A 20,456-nucleotide genomic window follows, 5' to 3' on the forward strand; every position below is an offset into this window, starting at 1 on the left:
TTTCCATAAAAATTCTTATGTAAACATTGCGGCCCGAACATACTCATGGGGATCATGATTTGAATATATTTAAATCTGCTCTATCTAGGAATGTTTGCATATCAATATGACTAATAATGGCTGCAGTGCTGTTCTTCAGAAGACATTTTTTCTTATAATATATTCCCATGTAAAACTGAGATCCCCTATTGTGGCCCCACCCTACTTTCAGGGGCCACTGTTTGAAATAGAATCTGCATTACCTGGGGATGCTTGCATATTAATATGGCTAATCATGGCCCTGCTGTTCTTGAAACAATTTTTCCTATATACTCCAGTGGCGGATTGGGGGGGTTGGGGGTTGGGGGTGGGAAAAAAAACCCTGCTTTTCTTTTTTCTTTTTTTTTTTTACCACACTCAAACCTAAAAAGGATGTGGTGACTATAATTGAAAGGAAGAAGGAACAAGAAATTCAGACAAAAATGCATTAAAATGCCCCATTTTAAATCAATCTTTTTAAAAATTTTCCTGGGAGAGGAACAAGAATTTCAGTCGAAAATGCATTAAAATGCCCCATTTTAAATCAATCTTTTTAAAATTTTACCCAGGGAGGCCCCCCCGAATCCCCCCCCCCCCAATAGGAAAGGGTTAACCACTCACATGCCCTCCCCTTTTGGCCCTCAACCCCCCCCCCCCTCCACCCCACAGTATGGTCAAGATCTGCCACTGTACTTCCATGTTAAACTTTGATCTCCTATTGTGGTCTTACCCTATCCTCAGGGGCTATGATTTGAACAAACTTGAATCTACTTTTATGTAAATTTCAACTTTTCTGGCCCAGTGATTCTCTTTAAATGTTATTTTTGCCTTTTCTTGATTATCTCCCCTTTGAAGGAAGCATGACCCTTCATTTAAAAAACTTGAATCCCCTTACCAGAGGATGATTTGTGCCAAGTTTGATTGAAATTAGCCAAGTGCTTCTTGAGAATAAGATTTTAAAAGATGCCACAAAATTTTCCCTAATTATTAGAGGGCAAAGCCCTCTCACGGCCCGAAGGGCCGTGAGAGCGGAGCTCTCCCTATAGGTAACGCGTATATACATGTTTAAAAGGAAAATAATGAAAAATTAAACCATACCTATGGAACTTGAAAAGTTTGGTACTAATGGCGTCGATTCGAATATTATCGCGTGGACATGTATTTCTCCATTTTGAATCTCGTCTACCCTAGTTCACGTCGTTCTGAGATGTTACATAAAATTCGTAAAAGCATGTAAATCTTATTTTCTTAATCATGTATAATCACTCCACGATTAACGCCATGTTTGTTGTTGTGGTTCAAACGCTATGTTTGTAAATTTCCTAAATAACGACGCTGAATATGACGTCACAATGTACTGTTTACATCAATTGCGTTATATTTCCCGCGTTCAATATGTAGGCGGATCAAATATCCAAAATTAGGATGCTTTGATACAGTTCCGTCCTCGTGCTAACTTCGGGTTGTCTTTGTTCTGTTTTGGATATAGATACCAATGCCAAAATTTGTTTGCTTCGCCCTCAAACACGGTCACGCCGTAAAACATATTAATCATCTCCCTTCAAAAAGGGTGTGGCACTTCATTTGAAACTTGAATCCTTTCTACCCAAGCATGCTTTGTGGTAAGTTTAGCTGAAACTAGCCCTCTGGTTCTCAAAAAGAAGTTGAAAATGTTAAAAGTTTATGGACCAACAGACAGATGGATGTCTGAAGTGATCAGAAAAACTCCATTGAGTTTTCACCTCTGGTGAGCCAATAAACTGAAAATTGTTTCCTTTCACATGTACATGTATTTGTATATCGTCAAAATAGTGAAATAATTGATGATATGAAGGTTTATGGGACATCTGACTCTACTTTTGGTGTTGCCTGTTAGCATTTCAGTCAAAATAGCTGATTACATTGTTCATCATTTGCTTGATAATCAAATTTTTATATGAAGGACAACAACTAATAAAATACATGAAACTTGTATAGACGCTTGATCATGTTAGGATAGAAGACCCCTGTGGTTACTCAGTGTCAATATTCAATGTTATCACCTCTTCCTCCTAAAATATATTGGGTGACCCCCATCCTTCTTTATTTCATGTAGTAGTACTGAATGACAAGAATGTATGATTGAACAGAGGAATTGAACCCAAGTGTTGCAGGATGAACGGCCGCCTCCTCCCCCTCATCCCCCATAAGATTTTACTGTGGATTTACAGTAAGTGTGAACGACACATATCGGCAAGTACATGACATGCTCCAGAGAGTTCATTGGAAAGTCCCCGAGTGATTTTAAAGAGCGCTTTTGATAGGTCGGTTAAATTATAGGTAGGCGTTCCCAAGTATTTGGCATTATATTATCTCGTGCTTAACAAGTGTAAGTTTCACTATTTGATTTCAGTGTAAATTGCACTGTACGTAGCGTGAGATTCAATATCGGTTTTAGATTTGACAACGGGGATTTGAGATTACGTTAATGAAATGTCTTGTAAAATTTATCTTATATATACTAGATATCTACATGTATAAAAGTAATGCGATATCTTATAAAGAAAAAAATATAAGATGTCTTATAAAAGATATAAGATATCTCGTAAACTTTAGAAGATATAACTTTTATCAGATACCTTATAAATTTTATCTTTTAAACAGGAATAAACGTGCCATACTAATATAATCCACCGCAGTATCAATAGGTATGGGAGGGGGCATGAAAAGAGTTTGAAATAAAGAGGCGGGATACAGGGTGAAAAAGGCAGGCTCTGATAGGTAAAGAAAAGGCAGGATAGCAACATCCCAGAATTCAAATAGTGTTGAATATTGAAAAAAAAAGAAAGACGGGATCGAAAATACTGTGGGAAAAGGCAGGATCCACAGTTGCCTCTATATCCCAATAAAAATTGAAAGGTTACTCCCTTAAATTCCTGTAGATAATTGTCAGTTTTAAGGTAGGTCCTTAGTCCTGGATTTTTGGGGTTTAGGTAGCATTTTTTTGTTTGGAATCAATAAATTAACATTCAGAATAATGAAAAAAGGCAAAACAGTTAAGGGTTTCCATATTAATTTTCATTACATACACCACTAAAGTCATATACCCCGATGTAGATTTTTATGAAATTCATTGGAAACAGTTATTTGTTGTTATTTTAATATAAAAACAACAAAATATTTTTTGAATTGCATTTATTTATCGGGAAACATGTCAATAACTAAAACACATGTCATTTTCAATATGTTCATCAAGTTTTAGAATAATATGTGGAAAATTATTGAATTAGCGTTATTCCCCAAAATGTTAAAAAACAAACAAAGGTGGACGCATTTTCCTTATAGCATGGTTTACATATCATTTTTTCTGTTTATATTAGTAAAATTACATCTGTTATAGTTATTCATGGGAAAAAATCCATACCTTTCCTTAATAATTTCAAATCTATAGCTTCCAGATTATGTATACCCCCATCAAAAACTGAAGTCTGGCACCATACAGCTGAGCTATTTAAATCACTCGGGATTAAAATTGTATGTAATTTCATGAAAAGACACAGGTAATGATTCCTTATCACCTTGGTAAAATGTTTGTCAAAAATAAAGGAAATATATCGCATTATGGACTTGATAAATAATTGAATGAAAACAGAGTTATTGTCCTTGGATTCAATATTTTGAAACATATCATTGACTATTCAAATATAACTAAGAATTTTGAAATATTTTATGGCTAACAAGATTTTTTACAATAACTATTGAAAAAGATTCCAACAAATTTATGTTCCTATCATTAAATTATTGACTTTGCAAAATCCTATGATGTCACACGAGTGTGGAACTACATTAAGTGATCAGAAATTTCAGTACATGTTTCTAAAGGCGATTTTGTCCATTTAAGAACAATGCTTTTGTTTTGTTGTCTCTTTCATATTCGCAGTTTCCATATCGTTATTTTTAAATAAATCTCTCAGAGGATATTTTCGAAATCTTACAAAGCATTGGATAAGGGCGAGATCAAAAGATCGATGTCGGAAAAATTTCTAAATTCAAATAGTTAGGGGGAAGAGGGGGTAAAAACTTGTAAGTTTCTGTCATCCGACATCGATTACACTTTAGTGGGAAAAAAAGACAACTGACTTTAAAACCACATAATAATACATTTTAATAAACATTTAATAGTTTCAATGTACACTTTCATTTGCTTTACTTGTTAATCGACTAGTTTCAACATACTTCATATTTAGTTTGTATTTGGGGGGGGGGGGGGGGGGGGGTGTGTCTTTGTGAGAACTATACAAACTCAGTTTTCTCAAACATTGAACATTTCATCTTGCCCCTAAAATAATTTGTCAGATTAAGTAATAAGATCAATAGATATTCTACTTGGAGAAAACATTTATTTTCAACACACGGCAATTGGATGCTTTGATGTCTTTTACTGTTATATATACCCACATTTTCGTAAGAAATTCGGAAGTAACCATCGCTAGATACTGTTAATTGAATGAACAACTGCAAGTTCTGTGAATTCTAGCAAAAACTAAATTCCCCAAACCATCCCTCTCCTGTACATGTAACACATTATTAAAGAAATTCAGTATTTCGTTAGCATTAGACGCGCCTTCTATAACGTCATAATAAACCACAGGAAAGGTTGATTGTTAATGTTGCGTTACTGCATGGCGTACCTTTGGACCTATATCGCTGGTCCACCCCTAACTGCATGTCCATGATTGAGATTACCCGTTGTACGAACGACACTCGCTTCATCATATATATATATATATATATATATATATAATTATATATATAGCCTAAATTGCAATAAAATCAGTAGCAAAGAAGTTTTCAGCATTTCGTTTGTGTTCAGACCACAGGGGCTCGCCACTAATTGACCCTCTCTATTCTATATTTACATTTATTTGTAAATATAGAATAGACGATGTCAAATTTTAAAAATACAAAAATTTCGTGACGAGCCCCTGTGTCCAGACGAAATATGCTTCTCTTGGATTTTGTTTGCAGTTTCTTGAAAGTCATTCCCAAAAAAATTTCTCGCAGCTCTACAAATTAAAGACACTGATGGTACATTGTCAGGGGTACAATTATTTCTTCTTAATAAATTTTGTCTGATTTCTCTATTATATACACTCGATTTCATTTTAATTTCATACTCGATAACAAGTACATCCGGTGTGAGCTTCGTTGGCGACACTTTCAGTGCAAGAGTTCCCATGATTGACAATTTTATAACGTGGCCTTTGTGACACCTAATTTCTTCCTGATTTTACAATAAAATAAACCCTCGGCATGTAATTTTAAAATCAACGTCATTGTTTTAGTTGGTATTGGTTCCCCTTTTCGCAGAGTCTCTTCCATCGTGCTAAAAGATTATGTAATGACACGCTAGTGACTAGTGTAAAGACATGTGTGCCCATCTACAATTATTTTTATTCCCACCCCTTTGGTCCAATCGCAGTGATTGTTCTTTCCTTGATGTGTCATCATTGACAGATTTGAAATCAACTATCCGGGACTGCAAATGAACTTGAGAAGCTGAGTCGTTCACACTTACTGTAAAATTTAAATAAAAATATTTTAGGGGTTTTTTTTAGAAATAAAATTTGGAATACTGGCAAAAAAGGAAAACAGGATTGCTGGTTTATTTTTTCTTGGCCTCTCTATTGTTTTGAACAACTGCATTTGTGAAGTCTCAACTTCTCCTCTAGCTGCCCCCCCCCCCCCCCTACACACACACATCCACCCCCCCAATTAGGATTTCTTCGCAGGCTTCTCCATTGTTTTGAACAACTGCAATTGTGAAGTGTCAACTTCTCCTCTGGCTGTCTGGCTGTCTTCCCCCTCCTCAATTTGAAAAATGATCCTACATGCCTGAATAATATCTTCATCTAAGTGAGTGCCTATTTATAAAGGAACATATATATATATATCAATTCCTGTCGTCTTTATCTTTAATATTTATTGCTTTATCATTATCAAATAAATGATTTGGTTGTGCCCCCCCCCCCCCCCCCCCCCCCCCCCCCCGTAAGGTAGAGCTACACCGCTGTCTAGACATCACATGCTGACAGAAATGGGGAAGAAATTTGGGAATACTTAAGCTGCTGGGTAGAAGCTGTTCTTTATATGCTTCATTGTGCAGAATACTGGAGGACAACCCAGTATTCCTAACACAAAAATAAAAGTTGAGGCTGAGGATACGAATGAAAAGTTATTCGATACGATGATAGAGACATCTTTGTTTGAAGATGATCTTTGGATTGTTTTGAATATTAAAATAAAATACAAAAAGCAATACAACTGAAATTTCAAGGGGACTGCTCACAGAATGACTCTATTTGGAACTGGTAGGGGACATGTATTGCTATGCAATACTTACAGAATGCTCGTTTCATTTTAATTTGCTTACAATGCAAATTTTCCATCATATATAATCCAGAATACCTTGGATTTTATCAATACCCTGAATCACATAAATATTGCAACTACAATTTGAAAGTATGATGCACTAAGCATTAAAAAAAAAAAAACACTGAAAAAATACTTCATTTCATAGAGGAACAATTTAAATTAAAAAACAAGAGGCCCACAGGCCTTATTGGTCACCTGAATACTAGTGAAAAAAGTATCACTACTTCCATGGACTATGAAATCTAGAAAAAAATTCCTGTTCTGAATATCGAAGCTAAATTCTAATGTTCAGCAACAGTATAAAACAAGATCTTAAAACTTAACTGCCTTCAAAAGTGCATACACTGATGAAAGGCTTTAAATAATAGGCGTATTAACATTAAAACATCAAAAGATATGACTAATTTGGACTCATCCTAAAGTCATAACCCTGGGTTTTGATTGAAATTCACCATTTTTTGTACACCCTTTTCTGCTATTCCTCAGTATGCATTTAGATTTTATACAGTATATAGCACTACAGAAGATGTCATTTAAGTGTTTTACACATAAACACTATATACCAAGTTTGGCCCCGCCCTGGGGTCAGAACCCCTACCCCGGGGATCATGAAATTTAGAATTTTGGTAGAGGCCTTCCTGCTCTCCATCACCATGCATTTAGTTTTTCTTACACATGTGCGGTTCTTGAGAAGAAGATATTTAAAAATTGGTCAATTTTGAGCACTTTTTGCATGACCCCTAAGGTCCCAGGGGTGCTGGAGACATGAAATTTACAATTTACGTCCCCCTTGTCCCAAAGATACTTCCTACCAAATTTGAAAAGAATTGGACAGGTAGTTATGAAGAAGAAGTTAAAAATGTTCAATTGTTAACGCACAACAACGCATGACAACGGACGACAAACCAATTGCAATAGGTCACCTGAGTTTACTAATTATACCCTGGGCAGTAAATCAAATAAAAAGAATACTGGAAATGGTACATACCTCAGTCACAAGTTCATGTAGGGTACGTGTTTTTCTAGAACTTTACTGTGAAAGTAGATACTATAGTCATTAAAATATTCTTCCTTGTGCATCATATGAATAAAAGTTTTAGCTTAAACACTTTGACAGGAGGTAAACAGACAAACAAAGAGCTCTGTGTGTAAAATACATGTATTTTCCCAAAATTGACTAAGTTCAATAACCTAGCTGTATTTTTTTTTTTTTTTACTCAAAGAAAATAAAAAAATTGTTGGGAATCAAAATCCTTGCAATACGCACATCTTCAAGTTGTTTACAAAGGCCTAATAGCTTGAAAATTGTGAGAGGAGATAAATGGACAAACCATGTCTACTCTCTATGTAATATTTCCTTAAAACTGAGTAAGTTCAACGAGTAATTTTCTCAGAACTAAAGAAAACCAAAATCCTTGCCACATGCATACCCATACAAACTCTCTGCAAAATAAGATGGTACTTAAAAACTGTGGAAAGAGTTGGGCAAACAAATCATGTAGTACATGTACATTCCATATAACATTAGATTTCAAATAAAGGGCGAGATATCAAAATGGATCAAAATTGCAACATGATCTAGAGTGATCCACAAAGAAGCTACATAGCAAGTTTCAGTATATGTTACACAGAAATGAAAATGTGAACAAAAAAACCATGAATGGTTGGATGGAAGAACAGACGTACATCACTGTACTATAATTAGGCCAAGTAAAATTAATTAGTAGATTATCATTCCCGCCCGCCCCTTGAAAATCGCCCCGCCCCAATTTTTTTTATTTTTCAAAATTACGATTTCCGGATATTTTCATGTCTGGTCCGGTATCGTAAACGTACTTTGTTTCACTTTGCCTTTTAGAAACCCAAATACACATGTAATTATGATTTATAAAGCCTTTTCTCAATGAGAGAAGGCATTTTCAAGGTCAAGAATACCATGGCGAAAAATAAAAAATAAAATCCTCACACCCACCCCATTTTTTTGTGAAGTTTGAATGATAATCTACTAATTAATTTTACTTGGCCTTATGTAAAGATGGGTGAAAATCATGTTTAAAGACCGAGAAAATAAGCACCGCCTTCAAATTTACCTGGCCTGTGAACCCTTGTCAATCTAGAGAAATTGAGCTTCACATTGGATGCTAGAAATTGATGGACATTTAGTTACTAGTCTTTGTGTATACCTTATCTATCTTATCAGGAGATCGTAATCCAACTGGAGAGGGAATTTTCATGTAGAGATAGTCATACAATAATAGTAGTAAATTTTGCATACAATTACTTCAATTATAATAGAATATAGTAGGATATGCTTAGGAATGGGTACGATTGATAATAATTAATATGGATTGTTAGAATATAATTTACACGGACATCGATTTTATGCTAAACAGATTAATTATGAGTAAATACATTGTACATTAATGAAATTTTATTTACACTCATTTAAAAATTTATAAGCGTAATTTTCCCTCGAAACATGGCAACAAACATGTTTGTATAACTGCAATCTTCTTAAAATTAGATGATAAATCCTCTCGTGTATTCGCATACATACATGCGAGTATGCGAGCGGATCTAACATCTAATTTTAATTAGATTGATGTAAAGTCTGTCAACTTATCGGAAGAGAAGTTAGCCACTATAAGGGCTCTTTCTTGCATATAATGGTTGGAATTGGGATCCAGAGGAAGAACGAATTCTTCATCTGGACCAGTTATCGAAGGAACTGTCGGAAAATCTGAATGTTCTGACTGTTTTGTAGGCCATGCGTTATGGATGAGTCACACAGACAACTCTGGTGTGCCTTCCAGAAAAATTAATTCAAACTGAATAAAACTTTCTGAGCGGTTTTGGAATATATACATGTAGTCATCACGGGGCGTGGGACGATGATCGGTACATAGCCAGAAAATCTACCACAGTACGCAGGAACTCCCGTCGGAAACTATATGTTATATAACTATATATATATATCTTCGATACCGGGTATCTGACGGAGGCAGTTAAATGGATACAAGAAAACTTAGAATAAAGAATATTCTGCCTAAGTGTTCTCATTTATATAAGATAAATTTATCGAGCTTTAATTTTTACATGCTCGATTCATTAGATTTAATTATCAACGTTTCGATTAACTTGCACAAGAAAAATGGCTAACATGAATTTTTCAATCTTACAAAAACGTACAGGTAATGCAGGTAACACAGATAACATCCTGTGTATTTGGGACCGTATATACAAGCAAGGGTTTTCCTTGGGCTCAGGGCTTCACACCTGCCTTAAATTAGCTCCGCCCCTTACTTAACTTACCTGAGGAAAACCGACTGGTTGAAAACCTCGGCCTTTAAAGCAATATTTCCTTCTTAAATGTCAAATTTTTACACTGTCTACCAGACAGTAGTGTTGCTGACCTCATGTGATCATGTTCAATTCTGACAAATTTTGACCTGGACCTAAATAACCTTGAGTTTTACCAATGATATACCTTTCAGTTTTTTGAGAATGAACTGTCCAACTTGTACAATTCAAGTTATGGCCAAAGTGAACAAAAGTTGGACAGACCCAAAACAATAGTTCATTACCTTACTAAAGAACAAATCTGCAAAAAGCTTTATAATTACTGAGAAACAATATATCAAAGAATCTTTTACTTTATTTTTTAAAGATTATACAAAAGCTAATAGTCTCTATAAAGATAAACAAAATAAAAGATATGCAGATAAATTCTCTTGATGCAGACAAACAAAATGAGGAAGAGGGAAATTTTTCCTTTTTTTAGAAGTTAACCCTTCTACTGTGTAAAGGTATAAAATCATATAAATGTATCCTTATTTACATACACATTAAATGTATCCTTATTTACATACACATTAAATGTATCCTTATTTACATACACATTAAATGTATCCTTATTTACATACACATTACATTTGTGGAACTGTGTATTTTCCTTTCAACACATGGATACCAATCATTCTGGATATCACCCTGGTTATAACGTACTACTCCAGTCAGCTAACAGTTCTGTGTCATCACATACCGTTGAACCCCATTACTACATTCATGGTATATTAAGTTTTATTATATACCCATCAATGTATCGTTCGTTGATACTGTGGATTTCACAGCATGTGATCCGGTTTTCCGGATCACCACACTGTGGTTTTCTGATTCCGTATCAGTATCCTCTGAAACTGATGACGTCACAATGCAACAACGCAACGTTATTTGTGGAAAAGATTGACCGCGTCACAAAACAAAACTGCGTACACAAAACATAATTTCATGGTATGTCTGTGTTTTTGATAATTTGGATTACATTTATTATCTTATAAATGTGGATTTAAAATGCAGAAGGGGGTATATAATAAATTTATCATTACCACAGTAACTTGATTCGAAGAGTTGGATCACGTCTCGTTGACAGGCGCGGATCATCAGATCAAACTCGACGCTTCGTGTCTCGTGTGATCTGATGATCCGCGCCTGTCAACTCGACGTGATCCGACTCTTCGGATCAAGTTACTGTAGTAATAATATATATTTATTACGTTGGAATTTCAAAGCACAAAACCATTTCTTAACAAACCTATATAAAACTAGGAAAAATTGTATTAGGACACTAAAACTGATGTATCCCTTAATCCATTTTCCATAGTTTTTTGAAAACATTTTTAGGGATCATCTTTAAAGTGGAAAATTAAGAGTTACAGTATATAAAAGTCACCTATATGTATATGTTTTCAACCAACGAACAGTGTTGTGAACATATGATAGTAAATTAAACTTAACCAATATACCAAATATCAAAGGCCTATATCAAAAGGCAAAAAAGTTATGGTCCAGACCAAAACAAGAGGCCCATGGGCCACATCGCTCACCTGAGTCACCTTGGTCCATATCAGAAGACTTTCTATATATATTTGCATGTAAAACCGTAGTCCTTATTATGGCCCCAACCTACCCCTGGAGGCCATAGTTTTTGCAAACTTGAATCTACACTATGTCAAAAAGCTTTCATGTAAATGTGAACTTCTTTGGCCCAATGGTTCACGAGAAGAAGATATTTGAAGATTTTTCCTATATATTTGTATGTAAAACTTTGATCCCCTATTGTGGCCCCATCCGACCCCCGGGGGCCAGGATTTTAACAATTTAGAATCTGTACTATATCAGGAAGCTTTCATATAAATCTCAGCTTTTCTGGCACAGTGGTTCTTGAGAAGAAGATTTTTAAAGATTTTTCCTATATATTTGTATGTAAAACTTTGAACCCCTATTGTGGCCCCATCTGACCCCCGGGGGCCAGGATTTTAACAATTTAGAATCTGCACTACCTAATAAAGCTTATCTATAAATTTCATCTTTTCTAGCCCAGTGGTTCTTGAGAAGAAGATTTTTTAATGACCCTACCCTATTTTTACCTTTTCTTGATTATCTCCCCTTGGAAGGTGGCCTGGCCCTTTATTTTAACAATTTAGAATTCCCTTTACCTAAGGATGCTTTGTGCCAACTTTGGTTGAAATTGGCCCAGTGGTTTTTGAGAAGAAGTTAAAAATGTTTAAAAGTTTACAGACAGACAGACGGACGGACGCCGGAATACGGGTGATCAGAAAAGCTCACTTGAGCTTTTAGCTCAGGTGAGCTAAAAATTCTGATTTGACCTTTGGTGAAGGCCATATGTAATCAAAAATGACACGCGACATACTGTCTTATCATGGTATACCAACATACCATATATAAAAGGCCTAGTCCCAAAAATTCTATTATTTGACCTTTAAAATGTCAAGATCAAAGGTCATCAAAATGGAATGCGACACAGTCTTATCAAAGGCCTATGTCAAAAGAAAAAAAAAAGATATGGTCTGAACAGAAAAATGCCCCAAAAATTCTATTAACTGACCTCTGCATAAAAGATCATGGTCAAAGGTCATCAAAAATGGTACACGCCATTATAACCATCTTATCATGGTATACCCACATACCTAATATCAAATGCCTATGTCAAAAGACAAAAAAGTTATGGCCATGACAAACTTTGTATGAAAAGCAGAAGAAGAATTCACACTAAAACAATGTCCCCCTTCTAGGAAGGGGAGACATAATTACAGAAGTCGGTAGATCATATGCCTGGATAGGTAGAAAATTATTGGTAATATCAATTAAAATGGCAATCGCCACTATTTATCTGGCAGCACAACTTATTTAATTGGGGGCCACCACTTACTTCATATGGCAGCTGCGACTTGATTTAACTGGCGGTTGCCAATCAATTCATATGTGGTAGTATCGGTGTATATTATCTCCATTTCATTATTTTCTACTTACTTGTCTACGTAAATTCCTATCTTCGTATTCGAGTTATTTCATGAAACAGGATGAGAGTTATCTTTTATTTTCAAACATGTTTTATTACAAAACTTCTCATTGGTTACTTCTAGATTTATTATCAAATCACATTACAGGTAACTTTTACTTTCATTCTTTTGTTAAGAATAGTATTTAAACCCGAGCACAACCGTGCTCGGGGCTTCTTCTAAGCCAAACCTTGTAACAAGGTAAATATCAGGAGTTGCCTCACCCTGTATTTTTGATTTTTGTTTCTTTATTTTCCAGTTTAATTATATTTTTCTCTCAAGCCACATTCATTCCCCGGGATTATTATGTTGGGTATTTATCATACAATTGTTTGAACTTTATTAAAGGTTTAAAACTTTATTTATTTATTATTTTATTGCTAGCCTCACTCTAGGCGGACTCAAACTTACCTGGAAAAATCTAAAGGGTTGAATACTTTATATAACACTTATCATCATTAAAAAAAAAACACAACGTGAAGTAAAAAGAACATATCAATAGTAGTGGCAGAATGCCCAACTACTACACATATGACAGCTGCCAATTTGAAAATTAATTTACTTTGTATTGCCTCTTTTATAAAGAGGTTAGATTAGTATGCAGGTATGCACATTGTTTTTGTAGCGGAAGGGGGAGTGTTGTAGATGGAGAAGAAATTGTCAGTACAAATTCGGGATCGGGGAACAAACACATGTAAAACAAAATGGCCGACGTGAACAATATTGAGTACCGGGTATGTACAGTTGAAAGACCAATACTTTTCAAGATGGCAAAATTTTATCTGGGCACCCAAGCTACATCTGAGCGCATATTCTCTACCTCTGGAGACATAGTGAACGCACAGAGAGAGCAGTGTTGTCACCAGAAATTAAAAATGTTTTCACTTTTGATTACAATATCATAATTCCAGATCATTTTTTGAAAATTTGCTTTCAAAATATCACTGGAGTCAAAACAGAATCCGTTTACATGTAATTTAACTTATGTTAGTCAATTTCTGTGAGAATGAAGTTTACAGAGTTAATGTTCTTATTCTTTTCAATTTGTTTTCAATATATTCTAGTCAATCATATTAATTGGCCGGGTTGAACAAAGTGCATTCAGAGGGCGGGTGGATTGGCTGGCGAGAGTCCTTGTAATAGGGTACTTATTTTGTGTAATCAACTCCTCTCACATCTCTAACTTGACATTCCTCAAACTTTTTACAGTTGTTATGGATACATTGAAGATGTGCATTTGTCTTTTTGAACGTGATCAGACATTTTTCTAAATATAAGGTACCTATTTTTGTAATCAACTCCTCTTACAGCATTTATTTGACATCCTTCAGACCTTGTACAGCTGTTATGGAAGCATTGAAGATGTGCATATGTCTTTTTAGAAGTGATCAGAGAATCTTCCAAAAAATTTACATGTAATTACTAAACATCTTGATACTTCTACAATTTGCTATGGACAAAATTATTGGCCATCATGTGCATGCAAGCATGTTGAATTCTGATAGGACAATTTTATAAACACCATACAACTTTTCTATAAGCAATTAATACAAACATTACGAAACTCATACTGTGTGAATATGATACAAATGCCTATTGAATGACATCAACAAAAGTGTTGATCTACTCACATGCATGTGTATGCATGTTCATTGCTTTTGACCATAATTTTCTAATCAAACACTATTGAAACAAGAGATGTTTGTAAAACACATATGCCCCCCATGGTGCAAAATTGAAAAGGGTTATACACACACATCATTTAATTGATAGTAGTATCATCAATTCAAAATATTGAGAAGACAATATCTTCCTATGTCAAGAGTGGATTGACCACGTAACCTAATAAAGTGCACCGCCACGGCACATGATACGCCCGTCACATATTGTTAACAGTATAGATTGTACCCATTAAAACATTTTTTTTATTATCACCTTAATTAAATGTCACAGTGACCTTAAAGTAGGATGCGACACACCTTATACCTAAGATGCATTAGTTGACCAATTTTGGTGATTCTAGGTCTAATAGTTTTCAAGTTATGAGCCGGACAAGTTTTTGCCATATATGGCCATATCTTCTTAATGAAAAGTCACAGTGACCTGGTTTTAATGTGCGACACACCCTCTACCCAAGATGTATCTACAGACAAAGTTTGATGATTCTAGGCATTGTAGTATTTAAATTACGGGTTGGACACGAAAAAGCTAACGGACGGACAGACGGACGGACATGAACGCCATACCATAATACGTCCCGTCTTAAGACGGGCGTATAAAAATCAATAGGGGTCATCTACTCCTTATGCTGTACCAGTGTACCAAGTTTGGTGTCCATCAAGCAAATAATTCTTAAAATATAGGAGACAATACAGGGGTCGAAATTAACTTTTTCTACCACAGGCTAATTTTAGCCTGTTTGTAAAAAACCCACAGGCTAAAATGAAAACCTACAAGCTAAAATAAAATTAAAAGAAGCAGTGCTCTTTTTTCATGTTTTTTTAATCAATGATTTCCCCCATCATTACTGAGCCTAGTGGGTCAACGGGCATCGTTTGGACAAGACTCTAAGTTACGTAAGTCATATGGTGCAATGTTTAGGTCTCTTGATCATCGCACCTCTCATCCGCAACCTGTTTACCGCAGGTCTAGATCCAGTCTTCCAATTTCATGCCACATCAAGGTTGTCTTTAGTTATTTATCAAAGCGAATCCCGGACTCATGGTTTTATAAGCAGCATGATCATGAGCCCCATGAACTTTTTCGATAATCGTTTACGCGGTGATCAGTGCATTCGTGTCATCACTACAACCCGACCTCAATATGACAATAAATTAATTTAGATAGGACGTACATTCTCATGACTACTCAATTTAATCACCGCTATAGGTGAACAGGACTCGTGGCACATGTCTATATGTTTCATCATAATGCGATGTCTGACTTCTAAAGCATTTGTTTGACTCCGAGTTTCTTAAAAAATCATAAAAGAAAAATCCGGATAGAAACGGTTGTTGAAATTAGTCGTTGATGTAAGCGTTTGTATGATTCAGAGTGCAAATTAAAATAAAAAGCGAATAACGCATCATCATATAAAACAGATACGATCATAGCTTGTAAATCACTACTCGCTAAGATGTTCGAGTGTCCACTATTTTTACTCGCTATTTTTCAAATGTACTCGCATTTTGCAAGTATTTCTTGCTAATTTCGGGCCCTGCAATATATTATTATGTCCAGTTTAACCATTAACCTTTGACCATGTGACCTCAAAATCAATAGGGGTCATCTTCTGAAGATATCCCGTGGAAATCTGGGTTAGAATAGGTCTTCAGTACCCCTAGCTTGTCGTAAGAGGCGACTAAATGGGGCGGTCCTTCGGATGAGACTGCAAAAACCAAGGTCCTCAGTGTCACAGCAAGTGTGGCACGGTAAAGATCCCTCCCTGCTCATAGGCCATAAGCGCTGAGCATAGGCCTAAATTTTGCAGCCCTTCACCGGCATTGGTGACGTCTCCACATGAGTGAAATATTCTCGAGAGGGACATTAAACAATATACAATCAATCAATCTCCTGATGATGTACCAGAGTACTAAGTTTGATGCCTGTCAAGCAAAGGGTTCTCAAGATATTGAGTGGACAGTATATTACTATGTCCAGTTTGACCCTTGACCTTTGACCATAAAATCAATAGGGGTCATCTACTCCTTATGATGTACCAGTGTACCAAGTTTAATGTCTGTCAAGCAAAGGGTTCTCAAGATATTGAGCGGACAGTGTCTTTCTATGTTGAGAGTAGATTGACCCTTGACCTGAAAAACAATAGGGGTCCTCTTCTACTCATAACCAACCCACATATGACATACCATTATGATCAAGTGAATGGTTCTAAAGATATTGAGTGGACAACATGTGGTCTACCGACTGACAGGTGCAAAGCAATATGCCCCTCTTCTTTGAAAGGGGGGGGGGGGGGCAATAAAAATTTAGAATGTCAAATGATTGGTTGTGCTGAAGCACAATGGCACCTCTTTTACAATGGGAAAACATTTGGGGAAGATCCGTTACAGTCCCTTTTATAATTACAACAGGTTAGATTGTAACGTAACGGTCCCTGTTATAATTACAACTAGTTAGATTGTAACGTAACGGTCCCTGTTATAATTACAACTAGTTAGATTGTAACGTAACAGTCCCTGTTATAATTACAACTAGTTAGATTGTAACGTAACGGTCCCTGTTATAATTACAACTAGTTAGATTGAAACGTAACGGTCCCTGTTATAATTACAACTAGTTAGATTGTAACGTAACAGTCCCTGTTATAATTACAACTAGTTAGATTGTAACGTAACGGTCCCTGTTATAATTACAACTAGTTAGATTGTAATGTAACGGTCCCTGTTATAATTACAACTAGTTAGATTGGTCCCCTGTTATAATTACAACTAGTTAGATTGTAACGTAACAGTCCCTGTTATAATTACAACTAGTTAGATTGTAATGTAACGGTCCCTGTTATAATTACAACTAGTTAGATTGTAACGTAACAGTCCCTGTTATAATTACAACTAGTTAGATTGGTCCCCTGTTATAATTACAACTAGTTAGATTGTAACGTAACGGTCCCTGTTATAATTACAACTAGTTAGATTGTAACGTAACGGTCCCTGTTATAGTTATACAACTAGTTAGATTGTAACATAACGGTCCCTGTTATAATTACAACTAGTTAGATTGTAACGTAACGGTCCGTTATAATTACAACTAGTTAGATTGTAACGTAACAGTCCCTGTTATAATTACAACTAGTTAGATTGGTCCCCTGTTATAATTACAACTAGTTAGATTGTAACGTAACAGTCCCTGTTATAATTACAACTAGTTAGATTGTAATGTAACGGTCCCTGTTATAATTACAACTAGTTAGATTGTAACGTAACAGTCCCTGTTATAATTACAACTAGTTAGATTGGTCCCCTGTTATAATTACAACTAGTTAGATTGTAACGTAACGGTCCCTGTTATAATTACAACTAGTTAGATTGTAACGTAACGGTCCCTGTTATAGTTATACAACTAGTTAGATTGTAACATAACGGTCCCTGTTATAATTACAACTAGTTAGATTGTAACGTAACGGTCCGTTATAATTACAACTAGTTAGATTGTAACGTAACAGTCCCTGTTATAATTACAACTAGTTAGATTGGTCCCCTGTTATAATTACAACTAGTTAGATTGTAACGTAACGGTCCCTGTTATAATTACAACTAGTTAGATTGTAACGTAACGGTCCCTGTTATAATTACAACTAGTTAGATGTAACGTAACGGTCCCTGTTATAATTACAACTAGTTAGATTGTAACGTAACAGTCTCTGTTATAATTACAACTAGTTAGATTGTAACGTAACAGTCTCTGTTATAATTACAACTAGTTAGATGTAACGTAACGGTCCCTGTTATAATTACAACTAGTTAGATTGTAACGTAACGGTCCCTGTTATAATTACAACTAGTTAGATGTAACGTAACGGTCCCTGTTATAATTACAACTAGTTAGATTGTAATGTAACGGTCCCTGTTATAATTACAACTTGTTAGATTGTAACGTAACAGTCCCTGTTATAATTACAACTAGTTAGATGTAACGTAACGGTCCCTGTTATAATTACAACTAGTTAGATGTAACGTAACGGTCCCTGTTATAATTACAACTAGTTAGATTGTAATGTAACGGTCCCTGTTATAATTACAACTAGTTAGATTGTAACGTAACGGTCCCTGTTATAATTACAACTAGTTAGATTGTAATGTAACGGTCCCTGTTATAATTACAACTAGTTAGATTGTAACGTAACGGTCCCTGTTATAATTACAACTAGTTAGATTGTAATGTAACGGTCCCTGTTATAATTACAACTAGTTTATATTGTAATGTAACGGTCCGTTATAATTACAACTAGTTAGATTATGAGACTAATGAACTCCATGCCTCAGTGGCTCTGTCAATATAGGTATTCACACAGGGTTGGGTTGGTGATTTTAAATTGAAAAAGACTACATTTTCGTAAAATATGTTAACAAATATTCTAACTAAAGGAATGCATGTGTCTCATGTGAGGGCATTGATATGATCTCTTTACTTTGCACAGTTACAATATTACAATAAAAAGTTGTAAGGTGTGACAGATGGACAAATGATCACTTAGTGTTGCTGTTTCACAGGTGACAAAAATACTAAATTCCACATCAAAGCATGATGTATATCAGTGGGTTTTTTTCCCCAGTACTTTGGGACTGGGACCCGGGGCCCTTACAATTAGGAAAATTAGCGACAAAACAAGAAAATTGGAGAAATTCATTTTTAATGAAAATTTGTGATTTTCATCAATTATACATTTAGAATGAAGTGTCTTTAAGGTGTAATTAATGTATAACAACTAGTGATGAAATGATTGTCTAATTAATGTATAACAGCTAGTGATGAAATGATTGTCTAATTAATGTATAACAACTAGTGATGAAGTGATTGTCTAATTAATGTATAACAACTAGTGATGAAGTGATTGTCTAATTAATGTATAGCAACTAGTGATGAAATGATTGTCTAATTAATGTATAACAACTAGTGATGAAATGATTGTCTAATTAATGTATAACAACTAGTGATGAAATGATTGTCTAATTAATGTAAAACAACTAGTGATGAAATGATTGTCTAATTAATGTATAACAACTAGTGATGAAGTGATTGTCTAATTAATGTATAACAACTAGTGATGAAGTGATTGTCTAATTAATGTATAACAACTAGTGATGAAATGATTGTCTAATTAATGTATAACAACTAGTGATGAAGTGATTGTCTAATTAATGTATAGCAACTAGTGATGAAATGATTGTCTAATTAATGTATAACAACTAGTGATGAAATGATTGTCTAATTAATGTATAACAACCAGTGATGAAATGATTGTCTAATTAATGTATAACAACTAGTGATGAAATGATTGTCTAATTAATGTATAACAACTAGTGATGAAGTGATTGTCTAATTAATGTATAACAACTAGTGATGAAGTGATTGTCTAATTAATGTATAGCAACTAGTGATGAAATGATTGTCTAATTAATGTATAACAACTAGTGATGAAATGATTGTCTAATTAATGTATAACAACTAGTGATGAAATGATTGTCTAATTAATGTATAACAACTAGTGATGAAATGATTGTCTAATTAATGTATAACAACCAGTGATGAAATGATTGTCTAATTAATGTATAACAACTAGTGATGAAATGATTGTCTAATTAATGTATAACAACTAGTGATGAAATGATTGTCTAATTAATGTAAAACAACTAGTGATGAAATGATTGTCTAATTAATGTATAACAACTAGTGATGAAATGATTGTCTAATTAATGTATAACAACTAGTGATGAAATGATTGTCTAATTAATGTAAAACAACTAGTGATGAAATGATTGTCTAATTAATGTATAACAACTAGTGATGAAATGATTGTCTAATTAATGTATAACAACTAGTGATGAAATGATTGTCTAATTAATGTATAACAACTAGTGATGAAATGATTGTCTAATTAATGTATAACAACTAGTGATGAAATGATTGTCTAATTAATGTATAACA

At 34.7% G+C, this 20,456-nt stretch overlaps 1 protein-coding gene across 2 annotated transcripts in view; it reads right to left on the reverse strand.

The window, feature by feature from the left end:
- The window catches only part of LOC125670532 (focal adhesion kinase 1-like), a 63,308-nt gene that overhangs the window by 33,492 nt on the left and 9,360 nt on the right, over window positions 1-20,456 (reverse strand). The gene's annotated exons all lie outside the window — the stretch shown is intronic.

The sequence above is a fragment of the Ostrea edulis genome, chromosome 4, assembly GCF_947568905.1.
Source record: "Ostrea edulis chromosome 4, xbOstEdul1.1, whole genome shotgun sequence".
In the NCBI taxonomy this organism is placed as follows: Eukaryota; Metazoa; Mollusca; class Bivalvia; order Ostreida; family Ostreidae; genus Ostrea; species Ostrea edulis.